This window comes from Saimiri boliviensis (assembly GCF_048565385.1).
Source record: "Saimiri boliviensis isolate mSaiBol1 chromosome 19 unlocalized genomic scaffold, mSaiBol1.pri SUPER_19_unloc_3, whole genome shotgun sequence".
Taxonomy (NCBI): Eukaryota; Metazoa; Chordata; class Mammalia; order Primates; family Cebidae; genus Saimiri; species Saimiri boliviensis.
The window spans coordinates 1,007,033-1,019,497 of NW_027412504.1; positions in this window are offsets into that span (position 1 = coordinate 1,007,033).

Below are 12,465 nucleotides of genomic sequence, written 5' to 3' on the forward strand. Positions count from 1 at the left end.
TTCTTGCTCAGTCACCCAGGCTGGAGTGCAGTGGTGTGATCACGGCTCACTGCAGTCTTGACCTCTTGGGCTCAAGTGATTGTCTCCCCTCAGCCTCCTGAGTAGCCGGGACTATAGGCGTGCACCACTATTCCTGGTTAATTTAAAAAAAAACTTTTTTTTTTTTTTTCCTGTAGAGACAGGGTCTTACTATGTTGCCAGGCTGGTCCCAAACTCCTGGGCACAAGCGATCCTCCCTTCTCGGCCTCCCAAAGTGTTTGGCATTACAGGGGTGAGCCACCACACTTGGCCTCTTTGTGTTTCTTTAGAGTAGAGCCGTCCTAGTATGCATCTCTAGCCCATAACTGTTCGCCAGCATTGTTATGTCTTTTAAGCCTCTTTAAATCTCTCAAGTTTGTTGGCTGGGTGAGTCCTCACACCTGTAATCCTGATGTGATAGGATCATTTAAGTTCAGAGGTTTGAAACCAACCTGGACAACACAGGGAGACTTCTGTCTCTACAAAACCTAATTTTTTTTCTTTTTTTTAAACTCTACCCAGGCTGCAGTGCAGTGGTGTGATCTCACCTCACTGCAACCTTCGCCTCCTGGGTTCAAGTCATTCTTCTGTTTCATCCTCCCAAGTAGGCTGAGATTACAGGCACATGGGATCATGCCCAGCTAATTTTTGTACTTTTAATAGAGCTGGGGTTTCAGCATGTTGGCCTGGCTGTCCTCAAACTCCTGACCTCAGGTGATCTGCCCACCTCAGTCTCTCAAAGTGCAAAGATTGGGATCACAGGTGTGAACAACCGTGCTTGGCCAAAAAACTAAAATTTTAAAAAAGACAAAATCTCAAGTTTCTCCTCTATTCCTTTTCCTTTTTTTTTTTTTTTGTAGACAGTCTTGCTCTGTCACGCAGGCCAGAGTGCAATGGCACAATCTCAGTTCACTGCAACCTTCGACTCCCAGGTTCAAGTGATTCTCTTGCTTCAGCCTCCTGAATAGCTGGAATTACAGGCATGTGCTACCACACCTGGCTAATTTTGGTATTTTTGGTAGAGATGGGGTTTCTCCATGTTGTCTGGCTGGTCTCAAACTCCTGACCTTGTGATCTGCCCACCTCAGCCTCCCAATGTGCTGGGATTACAGGCGTGAGCCTCCTTGCCTGCCTATCCCTTTTCTTTTCTATGGATATTGGAAGACTCCACACTGTTGGGCCTGCAGCATTTCTCAAAGTCTGGATTTCCCTGGTACAGGTGAACCCATTCTCTGTCTTTTGAATTTGTGGCGTATTTGCAGCTGGATTTATGCTCACCCCATTAGATTAGAGTTTGAGCTTGTTGGCAAGATTCAGTGGGTGATGTGATTGATCTCTTATTGGTGATGAATACTATCATATTGTCTCTCTTATTTTGTTAATTTTTTAAATTAGATTTTTAGAAATAGGGGTCTCATTTTGTCACCCAGTCTGGAGTGCAGCGACTCTACCATAGCTCCCTGAAGCCTCAAATTTCTGGGCTCAAGTGGTCTGCACACTGCAGCCTCCTAAGTAGCTGAGACCACACACCACCATATCCAACTTTTTTTCTTTTTTGAGATGAAGTCTGTCTCTGTCGCCCAGGCTGGAGTACAGTGGCATGATCTCAGCTCATTGCAAACTCCGCCTCCCAGGTTAATGCAATTCTCCTGCCTCAGCACTCTGAGTAGGTGGAATTATAGGCAACTGCCACCACACCCAGCTAATATTCATATTTTTAGTAGAGATGGGCTTTCACCATGTAGGTCAGGCTGGTCTGGAACTCCTGACCTCAAGTGATCTGCCTGCCACAGCCTCCCCAACTGCTAGGATTACAGATGTGTGCCATCACACTGTACCTGGCCAATGTCCAGCATTTTCTTTTTTTAGACTGAGTGTTGTTTTGTCACCCAGGCTGGAGTGCAGTGGCGCAATCTCGGCTCACTGCAATCTCCACCTCCTGCGTTGAAGCAATTCTGTTTTCTCAGCCTCCTGAGTAGCTGGAATTACAAGCACCCACCACCAGGCCCAGCTAATTTTTGTATTTTTAGTAGAGACGGGGTTTTGCCATATTGGCCAGGCTGGTCTTGAACTGATCTAGCGATCCACCCACCTCAGCCTCTCAAAGTGCTGGGATTCCAGGCTTGAGTCACCATGCCTGGTACCTAATTCCTATTCACTGGTCATGGATGGGAGCTGTGGAACCTTTCCCCAGAATACATGCTGGCCCCATCAGAACTTCAGGGTTCGGTCTTCTAAGAGATGTTCCTCTGTTTGTGCTACACACCCAAATAATCCATCTCAGTCCACTGTCAGACAACTTCCAGGAATGACAGTGGCTGTAGTCTAGCTGAAGAAACACTGAAGTAGGAGTCAGCAGACCTCAGGACTCTTTTGACTCAGCCACTAACAACTTAATGTGGCCTTGGGAAAAAAAAAAAAGCTGGAGCGACCATGCCTGTAATCCCAGCACCTTGGGAGGTCGATGTGGGAGGATTGCTTGAGCCCAGGTGTTCGAGAGCAGCCTGGGTAACATAGCAAGACCCCATCTCTACAAAAAATTTCAAAAATCCTCATATAACCGAGGATTTGACTGTGGGGATGACTCCATCCAGTACCCCTATCGTCCAGACACCCTTGGGCTCATGGCCGGGGTCACTGTCACAGCCACCGTCATTCTTGTAAGGCAGGAGGGGTTCAGAGAGACAGGGAGGGGGGCAGGATGGGGTACAGCCTAACCCTGGGTTCCTGATGGGGGTGGCCTGGAGGTCTGTGGGGGTCTGGGGGACACAACCTTGCCCCGAGTGGTAATTGTGGGTAATAGGAACCCCCTTTTGTGTTTTCAGATGGAGTTTTGCTCCTGTTGCCCAGGCTGGAGTGCAATGGCAGTATCTCTGTTCACTGTAACCTCCGCCTCCTGGGTTCAAGTGATTCTCTTGCCTCAGTCTCCCTAGTAGCTGGGACTACAGGCGTGCTAATTTTTGTATTTTTAGTAGACAGGTTTCACCATGTTGCTCAGGCTGGTCTTGAACGCCCGACCTCAGGTGATCCTCCTCCCGCCTCAGCCTCCCACAGTGCTGGGCTGGCAGGCGTGAGCCACCGAGCCCAGCTAGGGCACCTTTAGAGTCCCCAGCTCTGCAGCAGCCTTGGGGAGGCCCATGGGGAGGACTGAGGCCCACTAAGGGCCCATGGGCTGACCAGGACCTCCGCTGGTCGCTGCGGCTGCCCCACACGCAGGTCTCGGCGGGAGAAGCCTACGTGGTGCCCACAGACCAGCTCTATTCCTGCTCTGACTTCAATAATTATGTGGCTGCCGTGTACAAGGTGCTGGGGACCTTCCTCTTCGGGGCGGCTGTGAGCCAGTTCTGCCCGCCTGTGTTTTCGCTGTGGCCTGGGACTTCACTGAAGGGGTCTATCTCAGAAGCCACCAAATGCCATCGCTTCCTGAGGGCACCCCAGCTCACCTAAGCAGGTTAGGACTGGTTGGGGCTTGGACGGCAAAAAGCCTGAGGAGGTAAGGGCCTGGAAGCTGTCGGCTTCCCACTCTTTTCCAAGTTCTGCTTGTCATAAAGTTTCCCAACAGACCCCTGACTCTCTGGTCCCTTCATTCTTATCCCCGTGCAACCATGCTGCAGCTCGGGACCTCCCCGTGGGGTCATTTTCAACAGGTGCCGGGCACCATAGCAGCCTGAGGGCTCCCCAGCGCAGAAGCTAAGCAGGGTCAGGCCTTGCTGCACCTTGCGTCAAGGACCCCCTGGAGAGAACGGGCGCGGGACGCTTTTGGCTTCCGGCTCTGTTTCCACTCTCCCCGCTTGCCGAAGGGCTTCCCAACCGCCCCCTTACATTCTGGCCTTCAGTTTCCCGCCCGGATTCGGCCCGCCATGGAGCCTCCCTTTGGGGCTCCGTCTAGGCAGCCCACGAGCACCACAGCAGTCTGAGAGTCGGGGTGGTGAGAACCGTGCGACCACGGGAAAAAGGGAAAAGGGCAGGAAGCCAGGAGCCGCCAGGGCTGGCCTTCCCAGGCAGTTCCCCATCCAAGCACAGCCAGGCGCGACCCTGCTTAGCTTCCAGGCTGGGAAGGCCTCAGGCTGCGGCGGTGACCGGGGGCTGCCAGGGCGGGGGCGCAGGCGGGCAGGGAAGGGGCTGAAGAGAGTCGGGGCGGGCGGGACGCGGGCAGGAGGCCGTGAGCCTGCAGCCCCCGCGCGGCCCCGCGGCTAAGCCCCGGCCACGCTCTCGCCGTCTGGGCGTCAGTGCTGGGCGCCCTCAGGCTGCTGTGCTGACCCGGGTCCGCCAAACGGACCCGCGGAGACCTCCTCCTCCACGTTGGAGGTGCAGGTAGGCGGGATACGGGGTCCAGAGAGCGCGGTGGTTACGAAGTGTTGGGACACGTGGGAGAAAACAGGAAAACAGCGGGAAGCCAAGAGCCTCCGGGCCTGCATCACTGTGGCTTCCCGCCGGCCCGGGCGCCCGCGGACTGCTGCGGCCCACGGAACCTTCCAGAAGAAACTCCCACAAAAAGACCCCGGGCTGCAGCGAGAACACGGGCGGGCAGAGCCGGGCGCTGCGTGGGGTCGAGCCTGGAGCGTCTGGGGCCGGGCGCTTCGTCTTTCCGTGTCCTTCAAGCTGCCCCGCACCCGGCCCAGCACTTCCCAGTCACCCCGACTCTTCCCGGTCACCCCGACTCTCTGTCCTCTCTTTCGCCCCCGCCGGGTTTGTCTCGGCGCCCTTGGCCGCCAGAGCAGCTCTCGGGCCCGCGCCCGTAGGAGGCTGAGCCCGGTCGGGCCTGGCTGCAGCCTGAAAGGGGGCTGCGCGGAGGGACTGGGGACCGGAGGGTTTCGGCTTTCCGCCGCGTTCCCGCTGTCAAAACAGTTTTCAACACCATCCGAGTCTGCTCCGCTTTCCCGCTCCTGCCGCGGCCAGGGACCTCCCTGGAGGGGTCCGTCTCCGCCGACCTCTGGCGCCCCAGTTCGGGAGCTAAGCAGAGTGGGGCCCGGCTAGGGCTTGGATGGGGGACCGCCTGGAGAGTCCCTGGCTGGTGGCTTTTGGCTTTTGGCTCCCTTCCTGCTTTCCCCCACTGGTTACAGTGCTTTTCAGCCACCCCCTGACTCTTTGGAACCCCTTGGTCCTGCACACCTGCCACCTTGGACCTCCTGCTGGGGGTCGAACCCAGAAGCCCGAAGTCATCATAGCAGCCTGATGAGCAAAGCAATGTCGGGTTTGGATAAAGCTTAAAATGAGGACCACCTGGAAAGTCCAGCGGCTGGAGGTGTTTGGCTTTCTCCTTCCTCACCGTTTCTCCTTGCTTTTGGAATCGCTTCCCTGGTGCCCCTGACTCTCTGGTTTCCCCCTCCTTTTTTTTTTTTTTTTTTTTTTTTTAATTTTACTTTAGGTGTATGCTATATCCAGCATTTCTCCCCATGTTATCCCTCCCCACCCTCCCCATCCCCCACTGTCCCTCCCCTACCCCCACCCCACAACTGCCCCCAGTTGTGATGCTCCTCTCCCTGAGTCCATGTGTTCTCATTGTTCAACACCCAGCTAGGAGTGAGCACATGCGGTGTTTGGTTTGGGGAAAGCGCGGTTTTCCTTTATTATCTGACTGCTCCTTTGCCGGGATCCAGGGCCTCCACTTGGAATTCCGTTTTGGCAGCCAAGGGTGGCCATAGCAGCCTGATAGTATCCTAGCTGGAAATTAAGCAGGATCAGGCCTGGCAGGGGCTTGGATGGCAGACCACGTGCGGAGAGTAGGGGATGAAGGCTCCTGGCTTTCCGCTCCATTCGCGCTTTTCCCCAGTTGTAGCAACGCTTCCCAACAGCCCCTGACTCTGGCTGATCCTTTTTTGCCTCTATGGCTGTGGGGGAACCACTCTTGTGGAGCCACCCCAGCAGCCCTTGGGGCCGTAGCAGCCTGAGGGTGCCTCAGTTTTGAAAGTAAGCAGAGCTGGGCCTTCCTGGGGCTTGTATGAGGTCCGTCTGGGGAGACGGGGTGCTTGAGGCTTTTGTCTTCTCGCTCCCTTTCCGCTTTCCACCGCTTATTGCAACGCTTTCCAACTGCCCCCTGACTCTCTGGCCCACTTTTCTGCCAACTTGCGCCCCAACAGCAGCCCAGGTTCTGCTGTTCTTTTTGGGGTCTGCCTGGCAGCCCTTGGGTGTTGTAGCAGCCTGAGGGCACCTCTGGCTGGAAGGTAAGCAGGGTCAGATCTGACTGGGGCTGGGATGGTAGACCACCTGGGGAAACTGGGGGCTGCAAGCTTCCGGCTTCCTGCTTCCTTCCCACTTTTCACTGCTTGACACGATGCTTCCTAACTGCCTACTGACTTTCTGTCGCACACTTGCCCACCTGCACCCCAACCACAGCTTGGGGCCTTTTTATGGGGGTCTGCCCAGCAGCTCCCGGGCACCATAGAAGCCTAAGGCACCCCTGCTCCCAAGCTAAGCAGGGTCAAGCCTGGCAGGTTCTTGAATGAAAGACCACTTGGGAAGGTGGGGGGCTGGAGGGTTTTGTCTTCCTGCTTTCCCCCACTTGTCAATGCTTTCCAACCCCCGCTGAGTTTCTGTCCCCCATTTCTAGCCTGAATGCTTCACCACCATGGACAGGGACCTCCCCATGGATATCTGTCCCGGCAGCACCCTGGCACCATAGCAGCCTGAGGGCGCCCCAGTCCGGAAGCCAAGCGGTGTTTGGCCTGGCGGAGACATGGATGGCAAATCGCCTGGGGAGACCGGGAGCTGGAGGCTCATGGAATTCTGTTACCTTCTTGCTCTCTGCTGCTTCTTACAGTGCTTTCTAACTGAGACCTGACTCTGGCTACATTTCCCGCCGCCCTGCCACAGCCTGAAAATTTCCCATGTGGGTCAATTCCAGCAGCCCATGGGCCCATGGCAATCTGAGGACTCCCAGGCCAAAACGCTGAGGAGGGTTGTGTCTGGCTGGGGCTCGGATGGAGGACTGCAGGAAGACTGGGGACTGAAAACTTTTGGCTTCCTGCTTCTTTCCCACCTTTCCCTGCTGGTCATGATGCTTCCTGACCATCCGCTGACTGTGCCCCTCCCCTTTCTGGCCTGCCTTCACCCATGCTCCTGCGACCCAGGACCTTACCACGAATGTCTGTCCAGGCAGTCCTCCGTCACGCTAGCAGCCGGAGGGCCCTCAAGCCTGGAAGCTAAGCAGGGTCTGGCCTGGCTGGGGCTTAGATGGGGGATGGTCTGGGAAAACAGGCGCTGGAGGATTTTGGCATCCTCTTTCTTCTGCTTTGCGCCACTTTCCCCAACACTTTACAATGGCCCCCTGACTCACTGGCCCCGTTTCCACTGGCCTGTGCTCCCACGGCAGCCTGGGATGTTCCTGTAGGGGTTCGCCTGGCAGCCCTTGGATGCCATAGCACCCTGAGGGGGCCTCAGCATGGAAGCTAAGCAAGGTCGAGTCTGGTTGGGGCTTGGATAGAGAGCTGTCTGGGGAGCCTGGGGGCGGGAGGCTTTTTCCTTCCCTTTCACTTTTCGCTTTCCCTCGCTTGTTGCAACACTTCCCAACCACCCCGACTCTGACCCCATCTTTGCTGACAGCCTGCAAGCCTGTCTCAGCCTGGGACCTTTCTGTAACAGTAGCAGCTTGAGGGTGCCCCAGTCCATGAGCTAAGCAGGATCCAGCCTGGCTGGAGCTTGGATTGAGGACCCTCTGAGAGTACAGGGGATGGGAGGCTTTCAGCTTCTTGCTCCATTCCCACATTCACCCTCTTGTCGCAAGGCATCCCAGCAACACCTTGACTCTCTGGCCAGCCTCAGCCTTGCCTTGGTCCAGGACCCCCCTGAAGGGGGCTGTTTCCGAAGTCACTGAGCACCATCACATCCTGAGCAGCCCCAACCTGGAAGCTAAGCAGGGTTGAGCCTGGCTGGGGCCGGGATGGGAGACCACGTGGGGAAACCAGAGGCGATAGGCTTTTGGCTTCCCAATCCTTTCCTGCTTTCTTCCACTTGTTCCAACGGTTTTAACCGGCCTTTGACTCTCAGGTCCCCCATTGCCTGCCCACCTCTGCCACTCCGCAGCCCCTGACCTTTTCTTAGGGATCTCTTGTGGCAGCTCCCAAGTGGCATAGCAGCCTGAGGGCCACCCATTCCTAAGGCTAAACAGGTCTGGACCTGGCTGAGGCTTGGATGAAAGACCACCTCGGGGAAAAGAAGGCTGGAAACTTTGGCTTCCCTCTCTTTTTCTGTGTTCTTCTGCTTGTCACAGCGCTTCCCAACCTCCTCCCCACTCTCTGGTCCCCTCTTTTGTACCAGCCTGCACGTGACCTCCCTGTGGGATTCGTGCCAGCAGCCCCTGGTGCCATAGCAGCCTCAGGGCATCCCAGCCCAGAAGCAAAGTAGGGATGGGCCTGGCTGGAGCTTGATGGGGGACAGCCTTGAGAGACCCAGGGCTGGAGGCTTTGGGGTCGCGCTCCCTTCCTGCTTTCCCGCGCTTGTCACACTGCTTCCAAACCTCCCCGACTCCCTAGCTATCCCTTTCCCCCATGCCTGGCTCGTACCAGATACCTCCCTGTGGTGGGCCATCCTGGCAGCCTTTGAGTGCCATAGCAGCCTGAATGTGCCCCTTCCTGGAAGCTAAGCACGGTCAATTCTAAGACTTGGATTGGCTGGGCGCGGTGGCTCAGCCTGTAATCCCAGCACTTTGGGAGGCCGAGGTGGGTGGATCACGAGGTCAAGATATCGAGACCATCCCGGTCAACACGGTGAAACCCCGTCTCTACTAAAAATACAAAAAAATTAGCTGGGCATGGTGGCGTGTGCCTGTAATCCCAGCTACTCAGGAGGCTGAGGCAGGAGAATTGCCTGAACCGAGGAGGCGGAGGTTGCGGTGAGCCGAGATCGCGCCATTGCACTCCAGCCTGGGGTAACAAGAGCGAAACTCCGTCTCAAAAAAAAAAAAAAAAAAAAAAAAAAAAAAAAAAAGACTTGGATTGGGGACTGCATGGGGAGACCGGAGGCTGTAGTATTTTGGCTTCCTACTCTTTTCCTGCTTTCTGCCGTATGTTGCAATGCTTTCCATCAGCCCCCTTATTTTTTGGCCATCCGTTTCTGATTCCCCTGCTCCCCCATTTTCACAGGGGCCTCCTGTGGAAGTCTGATGCAGCAGCTTTCAGACGCCATAGCAGCCTGAGGGTGCCCCAGCATGGAAGCTAACCTGGGTCAGGCCTAGCTTGGGGTTGAATGGGGGATTACCTGGAAAGACCGGGGGCTGGAGGTTTTGTACTTTCTGTTGCCCTCCTGCGTTCCCCCATAGCAAACACAGGTCCCAGTGGGTCAAAAAATCTGCATGAGGAAAGGAGGCTGAAATAATGTGGGACACCAGGGGGGGACTGTAGCAAACTGCAAGGTATTCACTTCAAAGATTTTTCAATACTGTGATGGGCAAACCAAACACAGAAACGGGAAGCCCAGTTCAGTCACTAGCAGCCAATGTGGGATATCTGACGTACATGCTACAGAGCAAACTGCGTGGGATGAACGATCTGGTCTCCACCAACCTGTTCTTCAAGTCCAGACACTCCTGCGCAAGTCCCCACACTCTAGTGGGGACAGACACCTTTGCTTGTTGAGTCTTCTTGTTACCCTTTATTTTTTTAACCCAAAAAATATTTTTTTTTTCATTTTTTCTCCTTGTTTTGAGACAGAGTCCACCTCTGTCACACAGACTTTGGAGTACAGTGAATTACGAATCATTGCAGCTTCTATCATTTGGGCTCAAGTGATCTTCCCACCTCAGCCTCCCAAGTAGTTGAGATTACAGTCATGTGCCACCATACCCAGCTAAGTTTATTATTATTATTATTAAGACAGAGTCTCACTCTATCGCTGAGTCTGGAGTGCCTTGCAACGTTGGCTCACTGCAACCTCTGACTGCTGGGTTCAAGCATTTCTCCTGCCTCAGCCTCCCAAGTAGCTGGGGTTACAGGTGTGCACCATCAAGCCCAGGTAATTTTTGTATTTTTAGTAGAAACAGGGTTTGACCATGTTGTCCAGAATGGTCTCAATCTCTTGACCTCATGATCTGCCCACCTTGGCCTTCCAAAATTCTGGGATTACAGGTGTAAGCCACCATGCCTGGCCAACCTTTTTTCTTTATAAGCTACCCAGCCTGATGTGTTTTCTTATAGCAATGCAAAATGGATCAATATAGGAATCATACGCCAATACTTACCATACTGTGATGAGCACAATGACAGAAGTACACAGTGGGGTGGAAACACTCCCAAGAGGCTTCTTGTTGTATCATAGAGAGTGAGGTCAGACATCTCAGCTGAGGCTAAAGAGGAACAAAGATGAGAATGAAAGAGTGATGATGAGGGTAGGGGAGTGTTTCCTGAAAGACCAGTAAAGTCTCCCAAGAAAACTGACATTTCATGTGACTGGAGGGTAGGGATATGGGGAGGGTAGCACAGAATAAAACTCAGAAAGTGAGCCAAGGCCAGCTCTTACCAGGCCCCACGGCCAAATTCATTTGGACTCTATCTTAAAGACATTAAGCAGTCACCAACAGGTTTTAGTCAAGGACCATTTCGACCCAAATTTGCCTTTTAGAAAAATTCCTCTGGCTTCATTGAACAGGTTGAAGTGAGCAAGCCTAGAAGTCAGGAAGACAGTTGGGGGTCCTCACAATAAATCAGTGTAAAAGAAAATAGGGCCAGGAATGGTGGCTTCTGCGTGTAATCTCAAAACTTTAGAAGTCCAAGGTGGGCAGATGGTTTGAGCCCAGAAGTGTGAGACTAGCCGAAGCAATGTGGTGAAACCACATCTCTCCAAAAACACAAAATATTATCTGGGTGTGGTGGCTCGTACTTGTGGTCCCAGCTACCCCAGAGGCTGAGGTGGGAGGATGGCTTGAGCCTGGGAGGTTGAGACTGCAAGTGAGCCAAGATCACACCACTGTGCTCCAGCCTGGGCAACAGAGGGAGACTGCCTTAAAAAAAAAAAAAAAAAAAAAAAAAAAAAAATCCCGTTCTTACCTATAGTACCCTAATGTTCTCATGAGAACCTTGGTGGCACAGTGAATCCAACTGTTATAATTCAGCAACCCACACATTTAAGTTTGTGTTTCATTTTCTTTTCTTTCTTTCTTTCTTTTTTTTTTTTTTTTTTTTTTTGAGATGGAGTTTCGCTCTTGTTACCCAGGCTGGAGTGCAATGGCGTGGTCTCGGCTCACCGCAACCTCCACCTCCTGGGTTCAGGCAATTCTCCTGCCTCAGCCTCCTGAGTAGCTGGGATTACAGGCACGTGCCACCATGCCCAGCTAATTTTTTTGTATCTTTAGTAGAGGCGGGGTTTCACCATGTTGACCAGGGTGGTCTCGATCTCTTGACCTTGTGATCCACCCGCCTCAGCCTCCCAAAGTGCTGGGATGACAGGCTTGAGCCACCGCGCCCGGCCTGTGTTTCATTTTCAATAATATCAGCCCTGTCGATACAAGAAATAAGGAATTGTGTTTGGGCTATCATGGAAGCTCTCCGGATCTTAGACCATGACTTATGCTGAGACGTAAGGACTTGAGTTTTTTGTATTTCTCTCTGTAAGTGCTCAAGTGCAGTGGTCCCCAATATTTTTTGCACCAGGGACCAATTTTGTAGAAGACAATTTTTCCACAGACTTGGGGCAGGGGATCAGTTCTGGGATATTTCATGCACATTAAATTCATTATGCACTTTGTTATTATTACATTGTAGCATGTAATGAAATAATTATATAACTCACCATGAAGTGGAATCAGCGGGAGTCCTGAGCTTGTTTTCCTGCAACTAGACCGTCCAGTCTGGGGGTGATGGAAGACAGTGACAGATTATCAGGCATTAGATTCTCCTAAGGACAGACTAATGTAGATTCCTTGCATGCACTGTTACACAATAGGGTTTGTGTTCCTATGAGCATCTAATGCTGCAACTGACCTGGTGGGAGGCGGATATCAGGCAGTGATGAGGGGAGTAGCTGTAAATACAGATGAAGATTTGCTCTCCCACCTGGTGCTCACTTCCTGCTGTGTGGCCAAGTACGGGCCTGTGACCCAGGGATTAGAGGCCCCTGCTCAAGTGCATCCAAAAGAACTCTTCCCACACCCGTCTTTATACTGGTCAAGTGCAGAAGCCACTTAGCTCCCAAGGCATGTGCCTCAGCTGGTATTTCATCACAATTAACAGTAAGGGGTAGCTTACTGTTACCAGTTTTTATTCAACCACTAATCAGTTTATGACCATTATGGGTTTGTTTTATATTTTGGCTATTATGAATAATCCTGCTATAAACATTTGTATGTATACTTTTTGTGTGCATTATGTTTTTATTTTGCTTGCATGTATACTTAGTGGTGGTTGCTGGATTATGTTGTAACTGTATAAACTATTGAAGAATGGCTAGACCATTTTTCACAGGGGCTGTGCAATTTTCATATTCCTACTAACAGTTTATGAGGGTTTGAGTTTCTCT